We start from the raw sequence: 23,965 nt of genomic DNA, 5'->3' as shown, positions 1-23,965 counted from the left end.
CATGCCACAAATTTAGGGGCTGTTCTTTTGAGCATTCTGAAATTTTTATTATTTTTCAGTATTTACAATTCTAATTTGCAGATGAGTATAGTATATTTATATTGGTATAGTCCTCTGTTATGTTGTTTTCTTCTCTCCCACCTTCTGTTACCAATACTGATAAACTAGAATTTATTCTTTTACATGTTTTCTAGTCCTCACATAATATAAAATAAAATAAATACACATGATATAATGGGGGATTATCATTAGTTTTCAAGCTCATGGGATCATGTCATACCTGTTTTTCTGCACCTTGCTTGTGCAGTAAATTATGCTAAGACTCCCTCCAAGGCTGCTGTTTCAATTTTATTTATCTTTCAGTTTTATTTCATTCTAAAAATATATTATCTGATTAACTCTCCTGATGTGCATGTACCATGGTGTTCCTGATTGCTTAAAACACACTTTATTTCAGGTTTAGACCAGTTTTCTAAAAATGTCCCATGAACCTACATTCTTGTGTACAGGTAATTTTATTTATTATTCTTTGGCTATTTATTATCAGTACTTGTTTGCAGTAACTAATGATTATATTTATTATGGGGAATTGTTACATGTACACAACACATCTTAATTTTTTTCTCCCCTACTTTTCCCACCCCAACCGGCTTCTTCCATCACTCCTTTCCATTTGCAAAAGTCTATTTCCATTTTTTCTTTTAATTATTTTTGTCCCTTGCCCTCTTCTCCCTCCATCTCTTGATTCTTTTCCCATTTGAAGATCTCTCTACTTCCTATTATCTTTTGTTTTGCTCTTTATTTATATTTTGGGTTTCTTATACAGGAGAAACCATGCATATTTAAGCTTATGTGTCTGATTTATTTCACTTAATATTATGGTCTTAAGGTGCATCCATTTAACTATAGATGTCTCAACTTTATCCTTTATGGGAGAGTAGTACTCTGTTGTGTAAAAGTGCTGCATTTTCTTTAGCCATTCAACTGTTGATGGGCATATAAGCTATTTTCAAGATTTAGCTATTATAAATTGTGCTGCTATAAGCATGGTGATTCATGTATCACTATAATATGATGACTTTAACTCTTTTGGTTATTTCTATGTGATGAATCTCAAGGATGTATTTGTTTTCTAGGTCTCCCATAAGAAAATATCAAACTGAGTAGCTTAAACAACAAAAGTTTATTTGTCACAAATCTGGAGGTCACAATTCTGAGTTCACAGTGTTAGCAGTGTTAGTTTCTCCTAAGGCCTCTTTCCTTGGGTCACAGATGGCTACTTAGCCCTGTGACCTCCTCTCTTCTCTTTTCTTCTCTCCTTTCTCCCTTTTCTTTTTTTTTTTTATACACAACTGGTGACTATATGTGTCCAAATTTTCCTCTCCTTATAAGGGCTCTCATCAGGTTGGACCCATTTTAACTTAATCATATCTTTAAATGCCTGGTCTCCTTTTGATTATATTCTGAGGTATTCATTTGGAGCTAGGGCTTCAGCTTACAAGTTTTGAGTCAACATAATTCAGGCCATAGCTCAGGAATGGGTGCATTATTAGTTTCAATGATTATAGCCAGGGTGTTTTTTTTGTTTGTTTGTTTTTTGTTCAAGTGCTGTCTGACCTCACATTTCCACAGGCAGGGTTCCCCTTCCCACCATCCCTGCCAGCTGGTATTGGCAGGCCAATTTTCCATCTTGTTAGCCAAGTGGGGCAGGGCTTCTCCACTGTGAAACCATTGACACTTGGCACCAGATAATTCTTTGTCAAGGGAGTGTGCAGGATATTTAGCAGCGTCCCTGGCCTCTGCTGGGTCCCAGCAGCATGATGCCCTCACTTATGACAACCAGAAATACCTCTACATATTCCCAGATGCTCCCTGGTGGACAAAATTGTCCCCAGTTATGAACCCTAGACTAAAGCCACCTCAAGTTTGTTGTTCATTTTATACAAGAAGCACTATTTGGAAGTAATTTTGAAGTATAGAAAAACTGCAATGGTGAAATATGACATCTTGATACCCTTCACAAAAATTTACTGATTCACTCATTTTGAACATTTTGCCTCATTTGCTTTATTCTCTAAACTGTTTTCTAAGTGCTCACTCACATAGCACATTTTTCTGTAACACCTGAATGAGTTGTATACTCTATAGCCTGTTACCCCTGAACATTTTGCTGTGTATTTCCTAAAAATAAAGATATTCCCTTTGAAAGTGGTAGTACAGTTATCAACCTCTGCCGTTAAACATCCATACAATCCTTTGGCATAATGCTTATTTTTCGCTTTTGTCTGTTGACAGTGTCTTTTGGTGCAATTGTTTTTTTGGATTTTTCTCCTCCACTGCAAGATCCAGTCTACATTTAGTATTGCTTTTTGAAGCTAGGCATTTCCAGTGTCTCGTTGTCTTTCATGACATAGGAGTTTTGGAAAATGCAGTCCTACCACATGATGGGTTTTTTTGTTGTTGTTTTTGTTTTTTGGTCTGATGCTTCTTCATTAGATCCAGACTGTGTCTTTGCAGCTACAACATTCCGTAAGTGATTTGTTGTCTTTCTTAGGGTACCCCTCGTCCTAAGGCACATGCCATTGGCTCCTGAATGGTGATTCTACTTGATCACTTAGTTGAAACACTGTCTACTTTGCCACTGTACAGTTACTATATTTTACTTTGCCGTACATGAACAATCTGGGCAATTTTTAAGGTTATCCAAATATCCTATTCCTTGTCAAAAATGTCTCTCCAGATATAAAGGTTTTCTTTAAGTCTTTGTTATGGTTGTCACAAAATAGTGATTTTCCAATCAAAGCACCCCTTTGACTGAAAGAAAAAAAATACTGTACTGTACAGCTAGTGGTATTATCTAATTATGGACTTGATTTGCATTTTCATAATTTTTTTATGTGCTTATGGGCCAATTATATATCCTTTTTAAGCAAAAGTGTCTATTCAGTCTTTTGCTTCCATTTTAACATCTTTAAAACTTTTTTATCTTTAGATGTTCACATGCAATTTTAAGAAATAATACAGAGAGACTCCATGCAGGCTTTACTTAGTTTCCCCTAGCTGGAACAAAACTGTAGCAATGTATGATAACCAGAATAATGACACAGATAAAGAACATTTCTTTGCCAAAATGATCTCTAGTGTTGCCCTTCTATAGCTACACCCACTTCCCTCCTCTTTATCCCTGTGGACTGTTAATCTCTTCTTTGATTCTATAGTTTTGCCTTTTAAAGGATGGTATATAAATGGAATCATACACATGATATTTTCAAAGTTGGCTCTTTTGACTCCGCACAATGCTTTGCACACACATTCAAGTCTATATCAACAGTTTATTCAGTTTTATGGCTGGTTAGAGTTGTTATGGTATGGGTATACCATGACTGATTAAACCACTCATTCATCTCAGGACATTTGGTCATTCCCAATTTAGGTCTGTTATAGACTGTGGTAGATTGAATAATAGCTCCCAAAGCATCCAGGTTCTAATGCATACAACCTGTGTTTATGACAAAGGGGACCATGCAGATGTATCTAAGGAATTTAAGAAGAGGAAATAATCCTGGATATTCTGGGCTGGTACAATATAATCACAAGCATCCTTATAAGTGGAAGTAAAGGAAGATTTGACTATAGGAAAAAAAGACAGTTGTGTCAACCCAGAAACGGGGAGAAAATATGATGTGATTTGTGGAAGGGGTCACAAGCCAAAGAACACAGATAGTGTCCAGAAGTAAGAAAAGGCAAGGAAATAGATGTTCCCCTAGAGCAGTGATTGCGAACCTTCTAGAGACAAGTGCCCAAACTGCAACCCAAAACCCACGTATTTATCACAAAGTGCCAACACTGTAACTAAACCTGAATACTGAGGTTTTTGTTTAGAAATAACTCATACATTAACATCTTTGTCTTAAAAGAAAAACAACCCACATGCCATATGTTTGCCACCACTGCCCTAGAGCCTCCAGAAGAAAACAGCCTGCTGACACTTTTTGGTTCCATAAGACTTTTTTAGACACTCACTTCTGTAACAGCAAAAGAATAAATATGTGTTGGTTTAAGCCACTCCATTTGTGATAATTGATTACAACAGCAATGATAAACTAATAATGTAGATAAAGGTGCTGTGAACATTTATATACAGGTTTTTGTGTGAACATAAGTTTTCACTTCTCTGGGATAAAAGCCACATAGTGCAATTGCTGTGTGGTGCAGTAATTGCATATCAAGTTGTTGTTTTTTTTTGTACCGGGGACCAAACTCGGGTCCTTGCGCTTACGCAGCAGGTGGTGAAACCACTGAGCTAAATCCCCAGCCCCACATATCAAGTTTTATAAGAAACTACAGAACTGTTTTCTACAGTGGCCCATCATTTCCCATTTCCACCAGCAATGTGTGAGGGACCCACTTTCTCTGCATCCTCACTGGCATTTGAAGTTGGCATTACTTTTTATTTTACCCATTCAGGTGGTGTACATGATATCCCATTTTACTCATTCTAATAAGTTTGTAGTGATAGCTCATTGTGGTTTAAACTTATATTTTCCTAATGGCTGATAATAATGAACATTTTTTCATATGCTTCTGTTCAAGACATGTTTGTTCATATCATTAGCCTATCTTCCAGTTGGACTTTTCTTAAAACTGTTTTGAGGATTCTTTATATGTTATTTACATATTCCAAATTCTGATTCTAAATGAGATGTGTGATTTACAAATATTTTACCCACTCAATAACTTTCCTTTCCATCAACTTCATAGGGTCCTTCCCAGAGCAAACATTTTTAATTTTGGTGAAATCTTTTTAAGGGTTATACCTTTGATATTAGGTCTAAGAAATCTTTGCCTAGTTCTAGACCCTGAATATTTTCTTCTATCATTTTTTCTAATCATTTTATTGAAAAATAATTCATATAACATTCAGTTCACCCATTAAAGAATGCAATTCAGTAGTATTTAGCATATCCTGAAATCTATGTAATGATAACTGGCTGTTATGATTTATATCTATATGTACGCCCAAACCCTTAGGTGCTTATAGGTGGGGCTTTGGGAGGTAATTGGATCATGTCAGTGTGATATTCATCAATCAACTAGTCTACTGATGAGTCTATAGCTAAATCTGATTTGGGAGGTAAAGCCTAGTGGGAGGTGGGTCACTGGGAGCGTAGCCTGGATGGATATATCTCTCTCCCTCAGCCCTTGATCTCTCTCTGCTTCTGCTGCCATGCCATGAGTTGTTTCTTCTCTGGTAGGCTCTCTTGCCTTGGGGCCAGCAGACTAAGGACCAAAAACTGTACAAACTGTAAGCCAAAATAAACCTCTCCTCCTTTGGGTGTGTTAGTTGTTGTGTCTCAGCAACAAGAAAGTAACTAAGACACTAGCCTTAGAATATTTTCATCACCGTAAAAGTAAACTCAGTATCCTTTAAGTATCACAAATCTCCCTTTCAGTCTCCCCAACCTCTAAGCAGTCACTAATCTACTTTGTCTCTTTGGAATGGCATGTTCTATACATTTTAGGTTTAATCATATGATACCTGCTCTTTTGTGTCTGGCTTATTTCTCTTAGCATGTTTTTAAGGTTCATTGATGTTGTAGGATACCACAACAATATAATATCAGTACTCCATTTCTTTTATGGCTGAGTAATACTCCATTGTATAAATATAACACATTTTGTTTATCCATTCATTAATTGATGAGCATTTTGGTTGTTTCCACCTTTTGAATATTATAAATAATGCTAATGTGAATATTTGTGTATAAGTTTTTGCAAGAACATCTGTTTTCATTTTTCTTGGATAAATGCATGGATGTGGAAAGGTGAGGCCAATAATAATTCTATTTTTATTTTTTGGAGGAACTGACAAATTGTTTTCCAACATGTGAGCACCATTTGACATTACTACTAGCAATGTGTGATATTTCTCCATATCTTCACCAACACTTGTTATCTTTTTCTTTTTGGTACCGGGGATTGAACATGGATCCTTGCGCTTGCAGGGCAGGCGCCGGAACCACTGAGCTAAATCCCCACCCCATCTTTTTCTTAAATAATCATCTTAGGAGGTATTAAATGGTATCTCATTGTGGTTTTGATTTGTATTTCCCTATAACTAATGATGTTGAGCATCTTTTGTGTGTCTAGTGAACATTTTTATGTTTTCATTGAAACAATGTCTATTCAGATTTTTCATCCATTTTTTAAATTGGAATGTTTTCATTTTTGAATTATAAGAGTTCTTTATATATTTTACCTACAAGTTTCCTATCAAATGATTTGTGATATTTTATCTTATCTGTGTATTGCCTTTTTACTTTCTTTATAATGTTCTTCAAAACACAAAAACTTTAAATTTCATTGAAGTCTAATAAATCTATTTTTTTCCTTTTGTTTCTTGTGTTTTTGGTGATATATCTAAGAAGACTTTGCCAAATCCATGATTGCTCCTAAGTCTTCTAAGAATTCTGTGGTTTTATCTGTTATATTTAGATCTTCAATCCATTTTGAGTTTTTCTCTATGGAGTGAAGGAGTGGCTCAAATTCATTTCTTCATGTGGATTTTCCAGAACTATCTGTGCAAAAGAATATTCTTTCCTCTAATGGATTATCTTGGCACCCTTGTAAAAAATTCAGCTGACCGTAGATACATGGCTTTATTTTCAGACTTTAAATTCTTTCCCCGTAGTTTATGTCTGTCTGATGCCATGATCACATTGCCTTGAATATTGTCACTTTGTAGAAAGTTTGGAAACCAGAAAGTGTGACTCCTCCAGGCTCATTCTTTTTCAAGATTGTTTTGACTATTCTGGGTCATTTCAATTTGCATACTAATTTTGACATCAGCTGTCATTCTACAAAGAAGTTGACTAAGATTCTGATAAGGATTGTGTTGAATCTGTCTAGATCAATTTAAAGACTATTGCCATCTTAATATTAAGTCTTCCAATTCATGAACCTGAAATCACTTTCGGTTTATTTAAATCTTTTCTTCCAAAAATGTTTTGTAATTCTCAGAGTATAAATTTTGCACTGCTTTTATTAAATTTCATTTCTAAGTGTGGTTTTTATTATGGTAAAATATCCACAAAATACACTTTATCATGTAAATCATTTTAAGTATACAGTTTTGTAGCATTAGGTACATCTTTATACTTGTGATTTATTCTTTTTGATAACATTGTAAAATGAATTATTTTCTTAAATTTTAGGCTGTTCTGAGGAAAAATAGAAATATAATTGATTTTTGTGTATTGATCTTGTATCCTGAAAACATGCTAAACTTGTTTATTAGTTATAATGGATTTTTGGGGAACTTCTTGGGATTTTCATGTCATTCACAAATAGCACTTAACTTCTTTCTTTCCAATCTAGTTCCCTTTTTGTCTCTTTCCTGCCTACTTGTTGTGGACAGAACCTCTACACAATGCTAAACGGAAGTGTCAAGACAGGCCTCCTTGACCTATTCTTAATCTTAAGGAAAAATATTCAGTTTTTCACCATTAAGCATAATACAGTATTCACTGTGGGTTTTTTTTTCATTATGTTTATTGGTACATTTTAGGTATACAATACAGTTACATTCATCATTGGGATCTTGTACCTTTCCATGATGTATCTTGGTTCTTATTTTTCCCCCTTCCCCTGCCCTCCCTTCACCCCCTCCCCTCCTCCTTTCCTTATTTACAAAGACTTTGTTTCCATTTTGTTTTGTATTAAATTCTTTTATTGGTACATTGTAGGTATACAACACAATTACATTTCTCATTGGGAATTGTACCTTTACATAATGCATCTTGGTTCTTATTTTTTCCCCATTCCTAGCCCTCCCTTCACGCCCTCCACCCTTCCCTATTTACAAAGACTTTATTTCCAGTTTTTCCATTTCTCATCATTTTTTCCTTTCCCTTCTTTCCTTTCCCCTGTGCCTCCCACTACCCCTACCTCTTTGGACCTTTTATTCCTATTTTACATTATCGATTATTCATTCTAATAATTGGTACATTTTAGGTAGACAATATAATGACATTCATCATTGGAAATTTGCACCTTTACATAGTCTCTCTTGGTTCTTATTTTTCACCCTTGCCCAGCGCTCCTTTCAACCCCTCCAGCCCTCCCTATTTACAAAAATTTTGTTCCTATTTTTCCCTTGTCTCATATTAATCCCATTCCCTTCTATCCTTTCCCTTAGCCCTCCCACTTTCTTCCCCTTTGCCCCTTTTCTTCCTATTTCACATGACCTATTATACATTTAGTCCTTATTTACACTTTCAGTTTCTCACACCAGAGAAACTATTCGGTATTTACACATCTGTGTCCTATTTATTTCACTTAAGAGTATCGCCTCAATGTGCATCCACTTAGCTATAAATGTCTCTAATTTCTCATTTTTTATGGCTGAGTAGTACTCCATTTTATTAAAAAACCACATTTTCTTTATCCAGTCTCCAGTTGATGGGCATTTGGGCTGTTTCCAAGTTTTAGCTATCACAAACTGTGCTGCTATGAACATGGGTGCACATATATCACTGTGGTATGATTCTTTTAATTCTTTGGGGAAGATCCCCAGCAGTGGAATAGCGGGGTCAAATGGGACTTCCAGTCCTAGTTCTTTGAGGTATCTCCATACTGAGTTCCACAGTGGTTGCACCAGTCTACACTCCCACCAGCAGTGGAGCAGTGTTCCTCATTCCCCACAGCCCCGCCAGCATTTGTTACTGGTTGATTTCATGATAGCAGCCATTCTTTCTGGAATGAAGTGGAATCTCAGCGTTGTTTTCATTTGCATCTCTCAAATGACCAGTGATGTTGAACATTTTTTCATGTATTTATATTGCTATTTCTGAGAAATGTCTGTTCATTTCAGATGCCCATTTTTGGATTGGGTCTTTAAATTTGGGAGGTCTGATCTTTTTAAGTTCTTTATAGATTCGAGATAGTAGACCTTTGTCTGAGGAAGAGCAGGTGAAGATTTTTTCCCACATTGTGGATTGTCTCTTCACACTGCTGGTAGTTTTTCTTGCTGTGCAGAAGCTTTTTAATAAGAAGAGATCCCATTTGTTGATTGTTTGTGCTAGTTCATGGGCAACTGAGGTTTTGTTCATAAAGTCTTTTCATACACCGATGTCTTCAAGGGTTCTACCTAACCTCTGTTCCAACTGGTTCAGAGTTTCTATTTTAATATTTAGATCTTTAATCCATTTTGATTTTAGTTTAGAGCATGGTGAGAGATACAGGTCTAGTTTTAATCTTTGGCAAGTTGAAGCTCAATGTTTCCAGCACCATTTATTAAAGAGGCTATCTTTCCTCCAGTGAGGGTGTTTGGCTCCTTTGTCGAAGATGAGATGGCTGAGTGTGTCTGGCGTTGTTTCTGCATCTTCTAATCTGTTCCACTGGTCCTCAGGTCTGTTTCTTTGCCAGTACCATGCTGTTTTTATCACAGTAGCTTTGTAGTAGAGTTGCAGGTTGGGGATTGTGATACCCCCTGCCATGTCTCTGTTACCTAGAATTGCTTTTGCTATTCTGGGTCTCTTGCTCCAAATGAATTTTTGGATTTTTTTCTCGAGGTCTATGAAGTATGCTGGTGGGATCTCAATTGGAATTGCATTAAATCTATATAGCAGTTTTGGAAGTATGGCCATTTTCACTCTATTAATCCTTCCTACCCAGGAGCAGGGGATGTCTGTCCATTTTCTGATATCATCTTCAATCTCTCTTTTCAGAGTGCCATAGTTTTCAGAGAAGAGGTCTTTGATTTCTTTCATTAGGATGATTCCTAGGTATTTCAGTTTTTTGGATGCTATTGTGAAAGGAATTATTTGCCCTATTTCTCTCTCAGTGAGTCTGTCATTCGTGTAGAGGAAAGCTATTGATTTTTGTTCACTGTGGTTTTTAACAGATATCCTTTACCAAGTTAAGAATTTTCACTTCTATTCCTAGTATGTTGAGTGGTTTAGTTATTTTCTCACGCCATGAAAATGAGTTAAATTTTATCAAATGTTTTCCTGTATCTTTAGATAGAATATATCAGTACTTAGCATAGGCTTATTATGTTGTCTCAAAATGCAAACACTGAAATCCTAATCCAGAATGTTATGGTAGTAGGAGATAGGGCGTTTAGGAGGTGATTAGGATAAGACAGACCCAGAGAGCTCCAGGTTCCATCTAATAAAGTAAAGATACAAGATAACCATCTATGGACCAGAAAGTGGACCCTCCCCAGACCCTAAATCTGCCTAAAGAACTTCCTTTAGTATTTGTTATAAAGCAAGTTTGTTACCAAAGGATTCTGTTTTGATTTTTTTGCTTTCATTTTGAAAGATAGTTTTTCTGGATCTGAAATATTTGGTTGACATTTTTTACTTTGAGTTATTTGAATATCTTATTGCTTTATGGGTTCCATTTCTTGTGTTAAAACATAAGCTCTGCTCTAGGCCGCTCGATAACAGAACAGAGTAGGCCATTCAGCACAGTGTCTTACAGCTTTATTTCCTGATATCTCATTCAACAGGAGCAATTGGTAATACTGCAATAGCAATGTTAATAGCAGTACTACTAATAATTGAGTATTAATAAAAATAGCAGTATTTATAATTGAACAAGCCAGAAAATAAGCATATAAATTGTTAGAACAATGCTATAGAATTGTCTTATTTTTTTGAATTGTATATTCAGTTCTATCAGTTTTCTTTCCCATAGTTTAGAACTCTCATTAGCTACATATATTTTCTTTATAATTTTTATTTATAATTGTATTTCTTCCCATTAAATAGACTCTCTTCTCATAAAATATCCCTCATCATCTCCAGTAACACAGTTGATTTCTTTTTAATACTGGAGTTTGAGCTCAGGGCCTTTGCACTGAGCTATATTCCCAGCCCTTTTTATTACTGAATTTTGGAACAGTCTTGCTAAGTTGCTGAGTTGCTCAGCTGAACTCGAATTTGTGATCTTCCTGCCTCAGCCTCCAAGAGTGCTGAGATTACAGGAATGCACCACTATGCTTGGCTCATAATTGATTTCTAAAATTTGCTTCATCTGATTTTAGTATAGCCACTCCAGCTTTCTTACATTTACTACTCATTTACTACTTGCATGTCATTTTTCCTATCTTTCACTTTCAAACTATGTCTTTGAATCAGGCTGCCTCTATTGTAGAAAGTATGTACTTCAATCCTCCTTTTTAGGCAGTGTGACAGTATACTGAGTATTAATTTATAATAATATAAGTATTGATTTGGTAGGTTCCTGTCTTCTGTATTGTCGTTACTTTTCTATTTGTTGTGCGGCTCTTTTGTTCTTTTGTTCTTCTGCTTCTCCTTTATTGCCTTCCATGTGTTGAAAAGGTATGTTCTACTGTCGTTCTAATTCCTTCGCTTAATTTTTCTCCCTGCTTATAAAGTTATTTTCCTAGAGTGTAACTTGGAAGTTAGAATAAGCATCTTAAATGAAAAGAATGAGCTTCAAGTTAAATTCTCTTCAAATATTTTTATCAGCTCCTTTCTCTCTTCCTTCCGGGGACTCATGTACACATACACTACACTATTCCTAAATACTGTATGTTCATTGTTTTACATACTGGTATCCAGCAGTTCTCTAAGGCTCGGTTCATTTCTCTTCATAACTTTTCTTTTCTGTCCTTCAGAGTGAATCATCTTTATACATCTTTATTGAAGATCATTTCTTTTCTTTCTACAGCAAATTCAGATTTTCTATTTAGTTCTCCTAGTGAGGATTTCACCTAAGTTACTGCAATTTGCACCTGTAGATTTACTTAACGAATCATTGCCATTGTAACTTCTTTCATTCTTCAAAGTAGTTTTAGTTTTCTGAACATATTTAAAATACTTATTTTGAAAACTGGGCCTACTAAGACTAGTACCTAAGCCCTGTCAAACATCATCTCTTCATTACTCTTTATCTTTACTTAAGGGCCACATTGCTATTTTTTTGTATGTGTCATAAATATTTTTTTGTTTAAAATTGATCACCTAGGATAATATATTTCAGGAATTCTAGATTCTAATTCTCCCCCTTTTTCATAGCTGTCACTGGTTTATATATATATATATATTTTACTTGTTTATGACATGCCGCACTGATCCTGTAGACTTTGTATCCTGTAGTATATAGCTGCTAATGTATCTGGTCAGTTTTTTTTTTTAATTATCTTTGTTTTTGAAACCTTGCTTCTTTGGTGTCATTCCTTGATCACCACAACTAACTGGTTAGGCCAAGATTAGTCAGCGGCTTTAAGTATCTTATCTGGTGATCTTTTACCTTTTACTGAGAGGATCTCTGTGTGGACTGGGACATCATTCAGTGTTCAGACACTTTATAACTCTTGTCCTTTGTTTTACTGCCTGCTTGCACAGGGTCTCAGAGTCATCCAGGATTAAGTAGATAACAGAGAACATCTCAGATCTCATTTGAGAGCATGTGAAATCATCCATATCTCCCAGAATCTCTTTGAAAATTTTTGCTGGTCTGTTGCTTGCCTCAACCATTACTGGAACATTGAATTTCTTTGATGGTGGCTTTTTCTAATGATATGCAACTGAGATCACTCTTGTTTGATATAGTGCATGAGATTTTCTATGGAGCACAAAAACAGTTACAATTCATTGTCAGCAATAAACTTGTTGGTCCTCAAGGCCAGTGTGTCATTGAGCTTGGTGGGGGCAGGCATTCCCAAGTGAAATCACTATAGACCTTGAAGTTTGCCCAAAGATTTAGCAGTATTTTTCCTTGAATAAACACTTTTCCAATAGTAATGTTCCTTTCTTCAATTTCCAGACTTCTCAGATGGTTGTTTTAGACAGTCTTGTCCAGTTTTATCACTGCTTTTAAAGCTGTGTATGTGTGTTTGATTATAGTGAAGGAGTTATAGCATGTTTCCCAGACTAGTGTCAAATGCCTGGGCTTAAGCAATCCACCAGCCTCAGCATTCTGAATATCTAGGACTCCAGGCATGCTGCAGCAGACCCAGCTTTTAGGCTGTGTTGATGAAAAGATCCTCATTCCACCATTCCAGAAGTGGCCCATGTCTTGTTGAGTTAATTTAACTTTTTAAAATATACAGAACATTAACCTTCCAAAAGTCAAAATGTTACAAGTCTACTGAGAGAAATATGCTTCCTTCGATACATCTTCCATCCTAATCCCTTAAACAACTCTTGTCAGTAAACAATTTCATTGCTTTCTAGTTAAAATTTATGTGTGAGGGTTCATTTGAATGTGAATTTTCTCATTTCTTCCTTATTAAAAATAGTATTCTATACATACTCCTTTGAATATTGCTTTTCTTATGAAACATGTACTCCAATCATGCAAGATCCATTCATAGAGATCTTTCTTTTTCTTTGTTAAGGCTTCATAATATTCATTGGTATGAATGGACTACAGCCTCTCAATCTCTGATCCTGTGTGTCTAGGTGGCATATAGATGACAGGTCTAGTCACTCCAAGTTTTTTTTGTTTTTGGTACTGGGGATCGAACTCAGGTCCTTGCGCTTGCAAGACAGTCAGCAGAACCACTGAGCTAAATCCCTGGCCCATCACTGCAAGTTGTAATTGTAAATTTCCCTGTCGGACTGTTTATTGTGGTATATAGAAATACAACAGATGCAGTGTGTGTGTATGTGTGTTTGAACATATTCCCTACTACTTTGCTGAACCCCTTTGTTAGCTCTAGTTGTTGAGTTTGTTTATATACAGTATCATGCCTTCACTTCCAATTTGGATATTATTTATTCATTCAGCTAATCATTATGGCTAAAACTTTTTGCACAATGTTTAATGTATAAAATTTGACAGCATACTATACTGCTATGATTTTCAGTAAAATAGGTGTACTAAATCCATTTTCAACACTGGGTTTTTTGGAGGGGACATGTGCATCCTTCTCTGAAATTTCTGTCTCTGTTAGGTTAGCTATGGGGTTTTCAAGAATGCTGTTCATCGTATTTTGAGTTCCCTTTAATTATTATGTTTTTGAATGTTTCTCCCTGACATCAAATTTTGTCAAATGCCTCTTTCTGTGTCAATTGAGATGATTCTATGGGATATTGTCCTTTATTCTATTAATATGTTGTACAATAGCCATGAATTGTAGTGATACAACTGGAAAACATTTTTTGACTTAACCATGATGTGAAAGCAAAGCACCCCACGTTCAAACTATACTTTGGGTTTAGATCTTTTCCTGGAAAAATATGTAGTACAGTACTCTCTTGTGATGGTAGGCAGCAGCATTAACATGTCCAACACAGCCACGAGATAATGGTGACCAACCAATAACTTGACAATGCACTGTACTGCAATGCTATTATTTCCAGTAGATTAGATGTATAAATGCATTTTCAACATAGGATGGATTTGTCAGGATATGACCCTATCGAAAGTTGAGGCTCATTTGCCATACGTTGACTGATATTTTCATGATGAGCCACTTTTGCTTTCCTGATATAACTTCTCTTTGGTCTTGGTATATAATCCTTTTAATGTGCTATTGAGTTGGGGTTACTAGTATTTTGTTAAAGATGTTTTTATCTTTGCTCTTTTTGTGGTTTATTTCCCTGACTTTGGAATCATAGAATGTATTGCAAAATATTCACTTTTCCTCAATTTTGGGGGAACAGTTTGAAAAGTGTACTCATTAAATGTTAAGTATAATTTAAAGAAGCCACATACTCCTAATGTTTTATTAGGAAGTTTTTGATTACTGATTCAAACATATTACTTTTTAATGGGTCTGCTTATAATTTTTCCAGTCAATATTGATAGTGTTTCTAGGAATTTTTCCATCATATCTCAGCTATTTTACTTGTTAATATCTTAGTATTCTATAATTCCATTCATTTCTGTAAGAACAGTTATAATGTTGACACTTGCATTTATGATTTAGATATTTGCAACTTCTCTAGGTTTTTCTTGGTCATTCTAGCTAAAGGTTTCTAACTTTGGTTATTTTTTTTAAATCAACTTTTCATTTAGTAATTCTCTAGGATTTTTTTAGGATTCTCTGGGATTTTGATAGGAATTGGATTTGTATATTGGTTAAGAAACTATGATAATTTTAACAATAATTATTCCTTTCCATGAACATGAGATATCTGTCCATTTATTTGTGTCATTTTCAATGTGTATTATCGGTCTTTATACTTTTCAGCATATAGGTCTTTCACATTCTTTATCAATATTTATTGCTATCAATATTTATTGCTAAATATTATTTTATGCTATAATTGGAATTTTAACTAGATCATGTCTACAGAAGTGCAGATGAGCTATATGGGTTTTTTGTTTGTTTGTTTTGGTACTGGGGATCAAACTTAGGACCTTGAGCTTGTGAGGCAGGTGGCAGAACCACTGAGCTAATCCCCGGCCCTTGTATGTTTATTTTTATATCCTGCCTATAATATTTTTATATATTTTTATATACTGAATCCATTTAATTCTGCCTTTTTTTCTGGAGTCTGGTATTTTCTGCATGAAAATATGTCACTGACAATATAATTTTACCTCTGGATCATATACTAGTAGTTTTCACTTTAGGAAATTCACTCTGTTTTCCATAGTGGTTTGACCAATATACATTTCCTCCAACAATGTAGGGTTTTGTATACTCTGGCCAATACTTGCATCCACCCCTTTTTGATAATAATTACAATAATGTGTATGAGGTACTAGAATGATTTTGACTTGCATTTCCCTGATGATTAGTGATGTTGAACATCTTTTTATATACCTGTTGATAATTTTTATTCTTCGGAGACATACCTGTTCAGGTCTTTGGCCTAATTTGTAAATCTGGTTATGTTCTCTATTAATGTGTATGAGTTCTTGATACATTTTGGATATTAACCCTTTAGTGAATATAATTTCCCCAATCCACAAGTTGCCTTTCATTTTGTTTATTGTTTCCTTTGCTGTGGAGATATATTTTTTAGTTTAATGATGTCCTATGTATTGACTTTTGCTTACATAGCCTGATCTTTTAGTGTAATATCCAAAATATCACTGCCAAAGAAAATGATAATCTTTCTGTTTCTTTCTTAGGTCTTACATTTAGGTCTTTTATTCATTTTGAGTTGATTTTTATATATGGTAAAAGGGCTCAATTTCATATTTTTGCACGTGTAAGTACAGTTTTTCCAGCACTTTCCACTTACATTGTATCTTCATGGTGTCTTTTTCAAAAATTCATTGACTGTATGTGTTTGGATTAATTTCTGGGCTGTTTTCTATTCTGTTGGTCGATGTGTATTTTAATGCCAATACCATACTGTGTTGATTATTATAACTCATAATTTTAAATCAGGAAGTAGTGTGCTTTCAAGTGTGTATTTCTCACACTTGCTTTGGAATATTGTGGTTTCATGTGAATATTTGATAATATTCAGCCATGAAACTATTTGGTCCTGGGGTTGTCTTCGGTGAGAGATTTATTACTATTTTGATCTCATTGTTATAAGTCTCTTCTGGCTTTCTACTTCTTGCTGATTCAATTTTAACAGGTTGGATTTTTCTAAGAGTTTATTCATTTCCTCTAGGTTGCCCAATTTGATGGCATATAATTGTTAATAATACTTCCTTATGTGTCTTTTTATTTCTGAAATATCTATTATAATATTCCCACTTTAATTTCTGATGGTTGTGGTCTTTTGTTAATGGTCTAAAGGGTTGTTTATATGTTCTACTAAAAATCTGTATTAACTTTTTTACTATTTTAAACTATATTTCTATTCTAAGATTGATTTCCTTTGGTCTAGTAACTTTGGATTGTTTGTTCTCATTCTAGTTGAGACGTAATTTTTGCTATTTATTATCTTTCCTCTTTTTTAATGTACCAAAGGTAGTTATTGCTGTAAATTTACCCCTTAGTACTGCTTTTGTTACATTTCAGTTCGGTGTGTCTGTCATTATGCTAACACTATGCTATTTTAGTTACCACGGCTCTGCAATATGTATTGATATGAGGCATTGTGAGGCCTCTGGGTTTGTTCTTTTTCTCAAGATTGCTTAGGCCATTTGGGGACTTTTGCTTCCATATGAAAGTGCAATTTATCGACCTCTGTGAAGAATGCCATTCGTATTTTGATGAGGCTTGCATTAGATCTCTCCACTGCTTTAGACAGTATGGGCATTTAAACAATAATTGTAATTCTAATTTATAAACATGGGAGTATTTCCCTCATCTTTTGATGTCTTCAATTTCTTGCAAAAGTGCTTCAAAATTTTCACTGTAGATGTCTTTTATTTCTTTGGTTTTGTTCCTTGGTGATTTTTTTTTGTAGCTATTGTTTGTAGAATTGCCTTCATGATTGCTTTCTTAGCTAATTCCTTATAGAAAGGCTATTAACACATTCACAATGGGGCCACAATTTGTGTACCTACCTGCGATGTCTAACTGGGGGCATGGGACAGTAATGCATGTCCCATTGGTGGTACACACTGCCTAATGGACAGTAATTTATGTACCTCAGGTAGTTCAAGCTGGCAGAAACATGTTAATTTTTGTGTCGACTTTGTATCCTGTTACTTTGCTGAATTTGTTTTTCTTTAGTGGAGTATTTTGGCTTTCTTTAATGTATAGAATCATATCATTTGCAACAGATATTGTTTGACTACCTCCCTTGCTATATATGAATCTTTTCTTTCTCTTACCTAATTGCTATAGATAAAACTTCTAGTATCTATATTTATTTATTTATTTTAAATTTTATTTTATTGGTGCATTTTAAGTATACAATATAATGACATTCATCATTGGAAATCTGCACCTTTCCATAATCTCTCTTGGTTCTTATTTCTCCCTTCCCCTGCCCTCCCTTCAACCCCTCCACCCCTCCCTATTTACAAAGACTTTGTCTCCATATTTTCATTTTCTCATATTAATTCCATTCCCTTCTTTCCTTTCCCCTACCCCTCCCACTTCCCCTTCCCCTTTGCCCCTTTTCTTCCTATTTCACATTATGTATATGTATTATACCTTTTAGTCCTTATTTACACTTTCAGTTTCTCACACTAGAGATGCTATTCGGTATTTATACATGTGTGTCCTATTTATTTCACTTAAGAGTATCGCCTCAATGTGCATCCATTTAGCTATAAATGTCTCTAATTTCTCATTTTTTATGGCTGAGTAGTACTCCATTTTAGAAAAACATTTTCTTTATCCAGTCTCCAGTTGATGGGCAATTGGACTGCTTCCAAGTTTTAGCTATTACAAACTGTGCTGCTATGAACATGGGTGCACATATATCACTGTGGTATGATTCTTTTAATTCTTTAGCGAAGATACCCAGCAGGGGAATACCTGGGTCAAATGGGACTTCCAGTCCTAGTTCTTCGAGGTATCTCCATACTGATTTCCACAGTGGTTTCACCAGTCTACACTCCCAACAGCAGTGGAGCAGGGTTCCTCTTTCCCCACAGCTCTGCCTGCAATTCTTATTGGTTGATTTCATGATAGCAGACATTCTTTCTGGGGTGAGGTGGAATCTCAGCATTATTTTCACTTGCATCTCTTGAATGACCAGTAATGTTGAGCATTTTTCATGTGTCTATTTGCTATTTCTACTTCTTTGTGTGAGAAATGTCTGTTCATTTCAGATGCCCATTTTTGGATTGGGTCTTTAAATTTGGGAGGTCTGATCTTTTTAAGTGCTTTATAGATTCTAGATAGTAGACCTTTGTCTGAGGAAAAGCAGGTGAAGATGTTTCCCCACATTGTGGGTTGTCGCTTCACACTGTTGGTGGTTTCTCTTGCTGTGCAGAAGCTTTTTAATAGGAGATCCCACTTGTTGATTGTGCTAGTTCACGGGCAACTGAGGTTTTGTTCATAAAATCTTTTCCTACACCAAAGTCTTCAAGAGTTCTACCCAATCTCTGTTCCAGTTGATTCAGTGTTTCTATTTTAATATTTAGATCTTTAATCCATTTCGATTTTAGTTTAGTGCACAGTGAGAGATGTAGGTCTAGGTTTAATCTTTGGCAAGTTGAAACCCTATCTGTCCTCCAGTGAGGGTGTTTGGCTCGTTTGTCAAAGATGAGGTGGCTGAGTGTGTCTGGAGTTGTTTCTGCATCTTCTAATCTGTTCCACTGGTCCTCAGGTCTGTTTCTTTACCAGTACCATGCTGGGTTTTTTTTAATCACAGTAGCTTTGTAGTGTAGTTTCAAGTTGGGGGTTGCAATACCCCCTGGCATGTCTCTGTTGCCTAGAATTGCTTTTGCTATTCTGGGTCTCCTCTTGTTGCAAATGAATTTTTGGATTGTTTGCTCAAGGTCCATGAAGTATGCTGCTGGGACTTCAATTGGGATTGCATTGAATTTCTATAGTAGTAGTGGAAGTATGGCCATTTTCACTATGTTGATTCGTCCTATCCAGGAGCAGGGGATGTCTATTTTCTGATATCATCTTCAATCTCTCTTTTTAGAGGGCTATAGTTTTCAGAGAAGAAGTCTTTGATTTCTTTTGATAGGTTGATTCCTAGGTATTTCAGTTCTTGGATGCTACTGTGAAAGGAATTGTTTGTGCTATTTCTGTCTCAGTGAGTCTGTTGTTCATGTAGAGGAAAGCTATTGATTTTTGTGTGTTGACCTTGTATCCAGATACTCTACTGAATTTAGTTAAGTCTAGAGGACTTTTCATGGCTTTCTTGGGGTCTTCTATATAGAGTATCATATAGTCTGCAAATAATGACAATTTGACTTCTTCATTTCCTATCTTTATTCCTTTTATTTCTTTTTCTTGTCTAATTGCTATGGCTAAAATTTCTGAAACTATATTGAACAGGAGTGGTAATAGTGGACATCCTTGTCTTGTTCCTGATATTAGTGTGAAGGATTTCAATTTTTGACCATTTAGTATGATATTGGCTGTTGGTTTTTCATAGATGCCTTTTGTCAGATTGAGGTAGAGACACATCTATTCCAATTTTTATTGATTTGCATATGTTGAATCATCCCTGCATCCCTGGGGTGAATCCCACTTGGTGAGGGTGCATAATCTTCTTGATGATCTTCTGCATTCTATTTGCCAGTATCTTCTTAAGGATTTTTTTTTGGCAAGGTAGAAGCAAAATCTTTATATGTAGATGAAATGATCATCTACACAGAAAATACTAAGAAATCTCTAGGAGCCCCTAGAACTTGTATATGAATTTAGCAGGGTTAGAAAACACAAGGTATATACAAAAATTCAGGTCTATGTATACTTGCTATAAATGAAGAATTGGATATTGAAATTTAAAAGTTATGTAGGAGTACAAAGGAGCTAGAAAAGTTAAACAACAACAACAACAACAACAACAAAGTGTTGGAAGATGTTTAGTACCTAATTTTAAGACTTATTCTAAAGCTACAGTAATCAAGGCAGTGTTGGTATAAGGAAAGACATAGATCATAGGAATAAAACAGAGAATCTAGAAATAGAACCACACATATATGGTCCACTGAGTTTTGAAAGATTATTTAATATTAACATTTTATACAATATAAACTCAACTCAAGAGCTGAGGAAAAGATAGTGTTTTCAGCAAATGGCACTAGAACACCTAGTATCCATATATAAAAAATTAACCTCAACCCTTTATTTCCATACATAAAAATAACTTGAAGGCCTTTATGAATCTAAATATGAAAGCCTAAAAGTATAAAGCTTTAAGAAAAAATTATAAGGGAAAATGTTTATGAATTTGGGTAGGTAAGAACTACCTAGGATACAAAAAACATGAGGTATAAAAGAAAAGTGATAAATGAGATTCCGTCAAAATTTAGAACTTTAAATGACATCATTAAAATGAAAAGTAGTCCTTAAACAGACCATATTTATAATGCATATAACCTATGACCAGAATATATAAAGAACTCTTACAGCTCATTAATAGAAAACCCAATTAAAAAGTAGACATAAGATGATAAATGGCCAGTACAGCACAAGGTGTGCAGCTCTAGAATCAGAAAAACAATAATGAGTACAATAACAAGACTGAATTATACAATCATTAGGGAGATGAAGTTAAAAGTTTTAAAAGCCTTGTCATGACTTTTTCTTTTTGTTGGATTCCCCCCTTTGCATTTAATTTGTCATGCCCAACAGATTCATTCTGCTGAGCTTCCTGGGTTTGTGATCCTCATTATCTTTTCCTAGGATATTGTATAAAATTTTTTGGAGTGCTGGATTGGTATTCATGAAGTTCTTCAGGTGCTGTTTATCATGAAAGTATCTTATTTCTCCATCAATTTTGAAAGATAGTTTTGCAGGGTACATCAATCTGGGTTGGAGGCTGTTTTCCTTTAGGGCTTGAAATACATCACTCCAAGCTCTTCTTGCCTTGAGGGTTTGCATTGAGAAGTCTGCTGTGATTCTGATGGGCTTTCCTTTGTATGTGATTTGTTTCTTTTCTCTCACTGCTTGTAGAACTTTGTTCTTCTGTTGGGTTTCTGGAATCCTAACTATTCTATGCCTATGTGTAGATTTTTTTTGATCAAGGCTAGTTGGAGTCCTATATGCCTCACTTAACTGTATGTCAAGTTCTTTTCCCCTCCTTGGGAAGTTTTCTGCCATCCCTTCTGTGAACAGTTTTTTTATGTCATCTGCACTCTCTCCTCTTTCTTCATTGACTCCAATCAATCTTATGTTGTTCTTCTTTGCATTGTCTAGCAGCTGCTGGATTCATTTCTCATGGACCCTTACAATTTTAAAGCAATTTTTCTTTTCCTGGTCACTAATTGCAATCTTTTCTTCTATATCTGAAATTCTATCCTCACATTGGTTCATTCTGCTGCGCAGACTTTTGATGGAGTTTTTAATCTCCTGAAAATCTGTTTGCAAGAGTTTATGGATTCCATTTGTTTCCTATGTTGGGATTCCATCATGTTTCTTAGATCTTATATTTTTTTAATCTGTGTCCTCTCTAGATTTATTAATCATATCTTGCACTAAGAGCACAATCTTTGTTATTATCTAAGAAATTATTTCTGTTTTCATTTTTCCCAGATCCTCTTTTGTTGCCAGTTCAGAGTCCAGGGGGTTGATTATCAGATTGTTCCATCTCGTTTCCCTTTGGGGTTGCTATAGGTGATCTGGAAGTCTGTTTTTGAGGCTTGTTTATGTGTCTTCTCATTTCCACGGGTGTGTGTGTGTGGGGGGGTGCTTCTGGCACCCACGTGGCTCAGCTTTTCTGTCCTAGGAGCATGGAATGGCAGCAGGGGAGCTTCCTTACGTTCTGGGACCGGCTCACCTTCTCTGCCCTAGAAGCGTGGAATGGTGGCCTTCTGAAGGATTTTTGCATCTATATTCATTAGTGAGATTGGCCTATAGTTCTCTTTTTCAGTTGGGTCTTTCTCTGCTTTGGGGATCAAGGTGATGCTTGCTTCCAGGAATGAATGTGGGACTATTGCTTCCCTTCCAATTTCATTGAAGAGTTTAAACAGTAGTGGCAGTAGTTCCTCTCTAAATGTCTTATAGAATTGAGCAATGAAGCCATCAGGATGTGGGCTTTTCTTACCTGGTAAGTTTTTAATTATGTTTTCGATTTCATTGATTGATATTGGGTTGTTTATAATTTTTAGGTCATCTTCGTTCAACTTTGGTAATTCATACATATCTAGAAATCTGTTCATTTCTTCTGTGTTTTCCATCTTTTTGGCATATAGGTTCTTGAAGTAGGTAATGATGATCCTCTGGATTTCTGCTGGGTCCATTGTAATTTCACCCTTTTCATTCTTAATTGCATGGATTTGGGCCTTTTCTTTCCTTTTTCTGATAAGGTTGGCTATGGGTTTGTCAATTTTGTTTATTCTTTCGAAGAACCAACTCCTGGCTTCATCGATTTTTTGTATCATTCTCTTAGTCTCCATCACATTGATTTCTGCTCTGATCTTTGTAATTTCCTCCCTTGCATGACTTTTGGGTTTGTCCTGCCCTTGTTTTTCTAGAAGCTTGAGGTTAAACATCAGGTTGTTTAATTGGGCTCACTCTGTTTTCCTAATATGAGTATTCATTGCTATGAATTTCCCTCGTAAAACTCTTTCATTGTGTCCCATAGATTCCAATATGTTATATTGTCATTGTCATTCAATTGAAGGAACTGTCAGATTCCTTCTTTAATTTCCTCTGTGACCCATTGGTTATTCAGAAGTGTACAGTTCAATTCCCACGTGTTTGTGAAACTTTTGTGCTTTCTTTTGCTATTGATCTCCGATTTCATTGCACTATGGTCTGATAATACACAGCGGATACCTTCAATTCCTTTGCACTTACTTAAACATGTTCTATGAGTGAGTATGTGGTCCATTTGGGAGAATGACTCGTATGCAGCTAAAAAGAATGTGTATTCTGATTTTGTGGGGAGGAATACTCTGGAAACATCTGTTAAGTTAATTTGTTCAAGACTTTGATTGAGTTCTAGTGCTTCATTACTTATTTTTTGTCTAGTTGATCTATCTATTTGTGACAGTGGGGTATTGAGGTTCCCCCACTACTATTGTATTAGTGCATATATAACTTTTCATGCCTTAGCATTTTTTTAATATAGGTGAGCACACTAGAGTTTGGTGCATATATGTTTATGATTGTCTTCTCTTCCTCTTAGATTGTTCCCTTTACAAGGATGTAGTGTCCTTCTTTGTCTCTCTTAATCAGTGTTGGTTTGAAGTCCACATGATCTGCAAAAAGGATAACTACTCCTGCTTTTTTTCAGGTTCCTGTTGCATGGAGTATTGTTTTCCACCCTTTAACTTTCAAACTGTGAGTTTCTTTTGGAATTAAATGTGTTTCTTGTATGCAGCATAGTGTTGGGCCTTGTTTCTTGACCCATTCTGTCAGTCGATTTCTTTTGACTGGTGAGGTGAGACCATTAACATTGATGGTTATAACTGATACATATTGACTTATTATTGTCATGACTTTTTCTTTTTGTTGGATTCTCCCCCTTCCATTTAATTTCTTGTA

The 23,965-nt window shown here is 35.4% G+C and overlaps 1 protein-coding gene and 1 long non-coding RNA gene across 13 annotated transcripts in view; one reads left to right on the top strand and one right to left on the bottom strand.

The window, feature by feature from the left end:
* Window positions 1-23,965, top strand: part of Kcnq1 (potassium voltage-gated channel subfamily Q member 1) — a 360,400-nt gene that overhangs the window by 136,700 nt on the left and 199,735 nt on the right. The gene's annotated exons all lie outside the window — the stretch shown is intronic.
* Window positions 1,165-23,965, bottom strand: part of LOC106009980 (uncharacterized) — an 81,274-nt gene continuing 58,473 nt past the window's right edge. Inside the window, exon 2 of the long non-coding RNA XR_001183924.3 lies at window positions 1,165-23,965. This exon is cut by the window's right edge and continues 24,256 nt beyond it. This is a non-coding gene — a long non-coding RNA (uncharacterized LOC106009980).

The sequence above is a fragment of the Heterocephalus glaber genome, unplaced genomic scaffold (assembly GCF_053883595.1).
Source record: "Heterocephalus glaber isolate CG9 unplaced genomic scaffold, H.glaber_assembly_v1.0 deba00000594, whole genome shotgun sequence".
Lineage (NCBI taxonomy): Eukaryota > Metazoa > Chordata > Mammalia > Rodentia > Bathyergidae > Heterocephalus > Heterocephalus glaber.
This window is presented reverse-complemented; position numbering and strand designations above follow the sequence as displayed.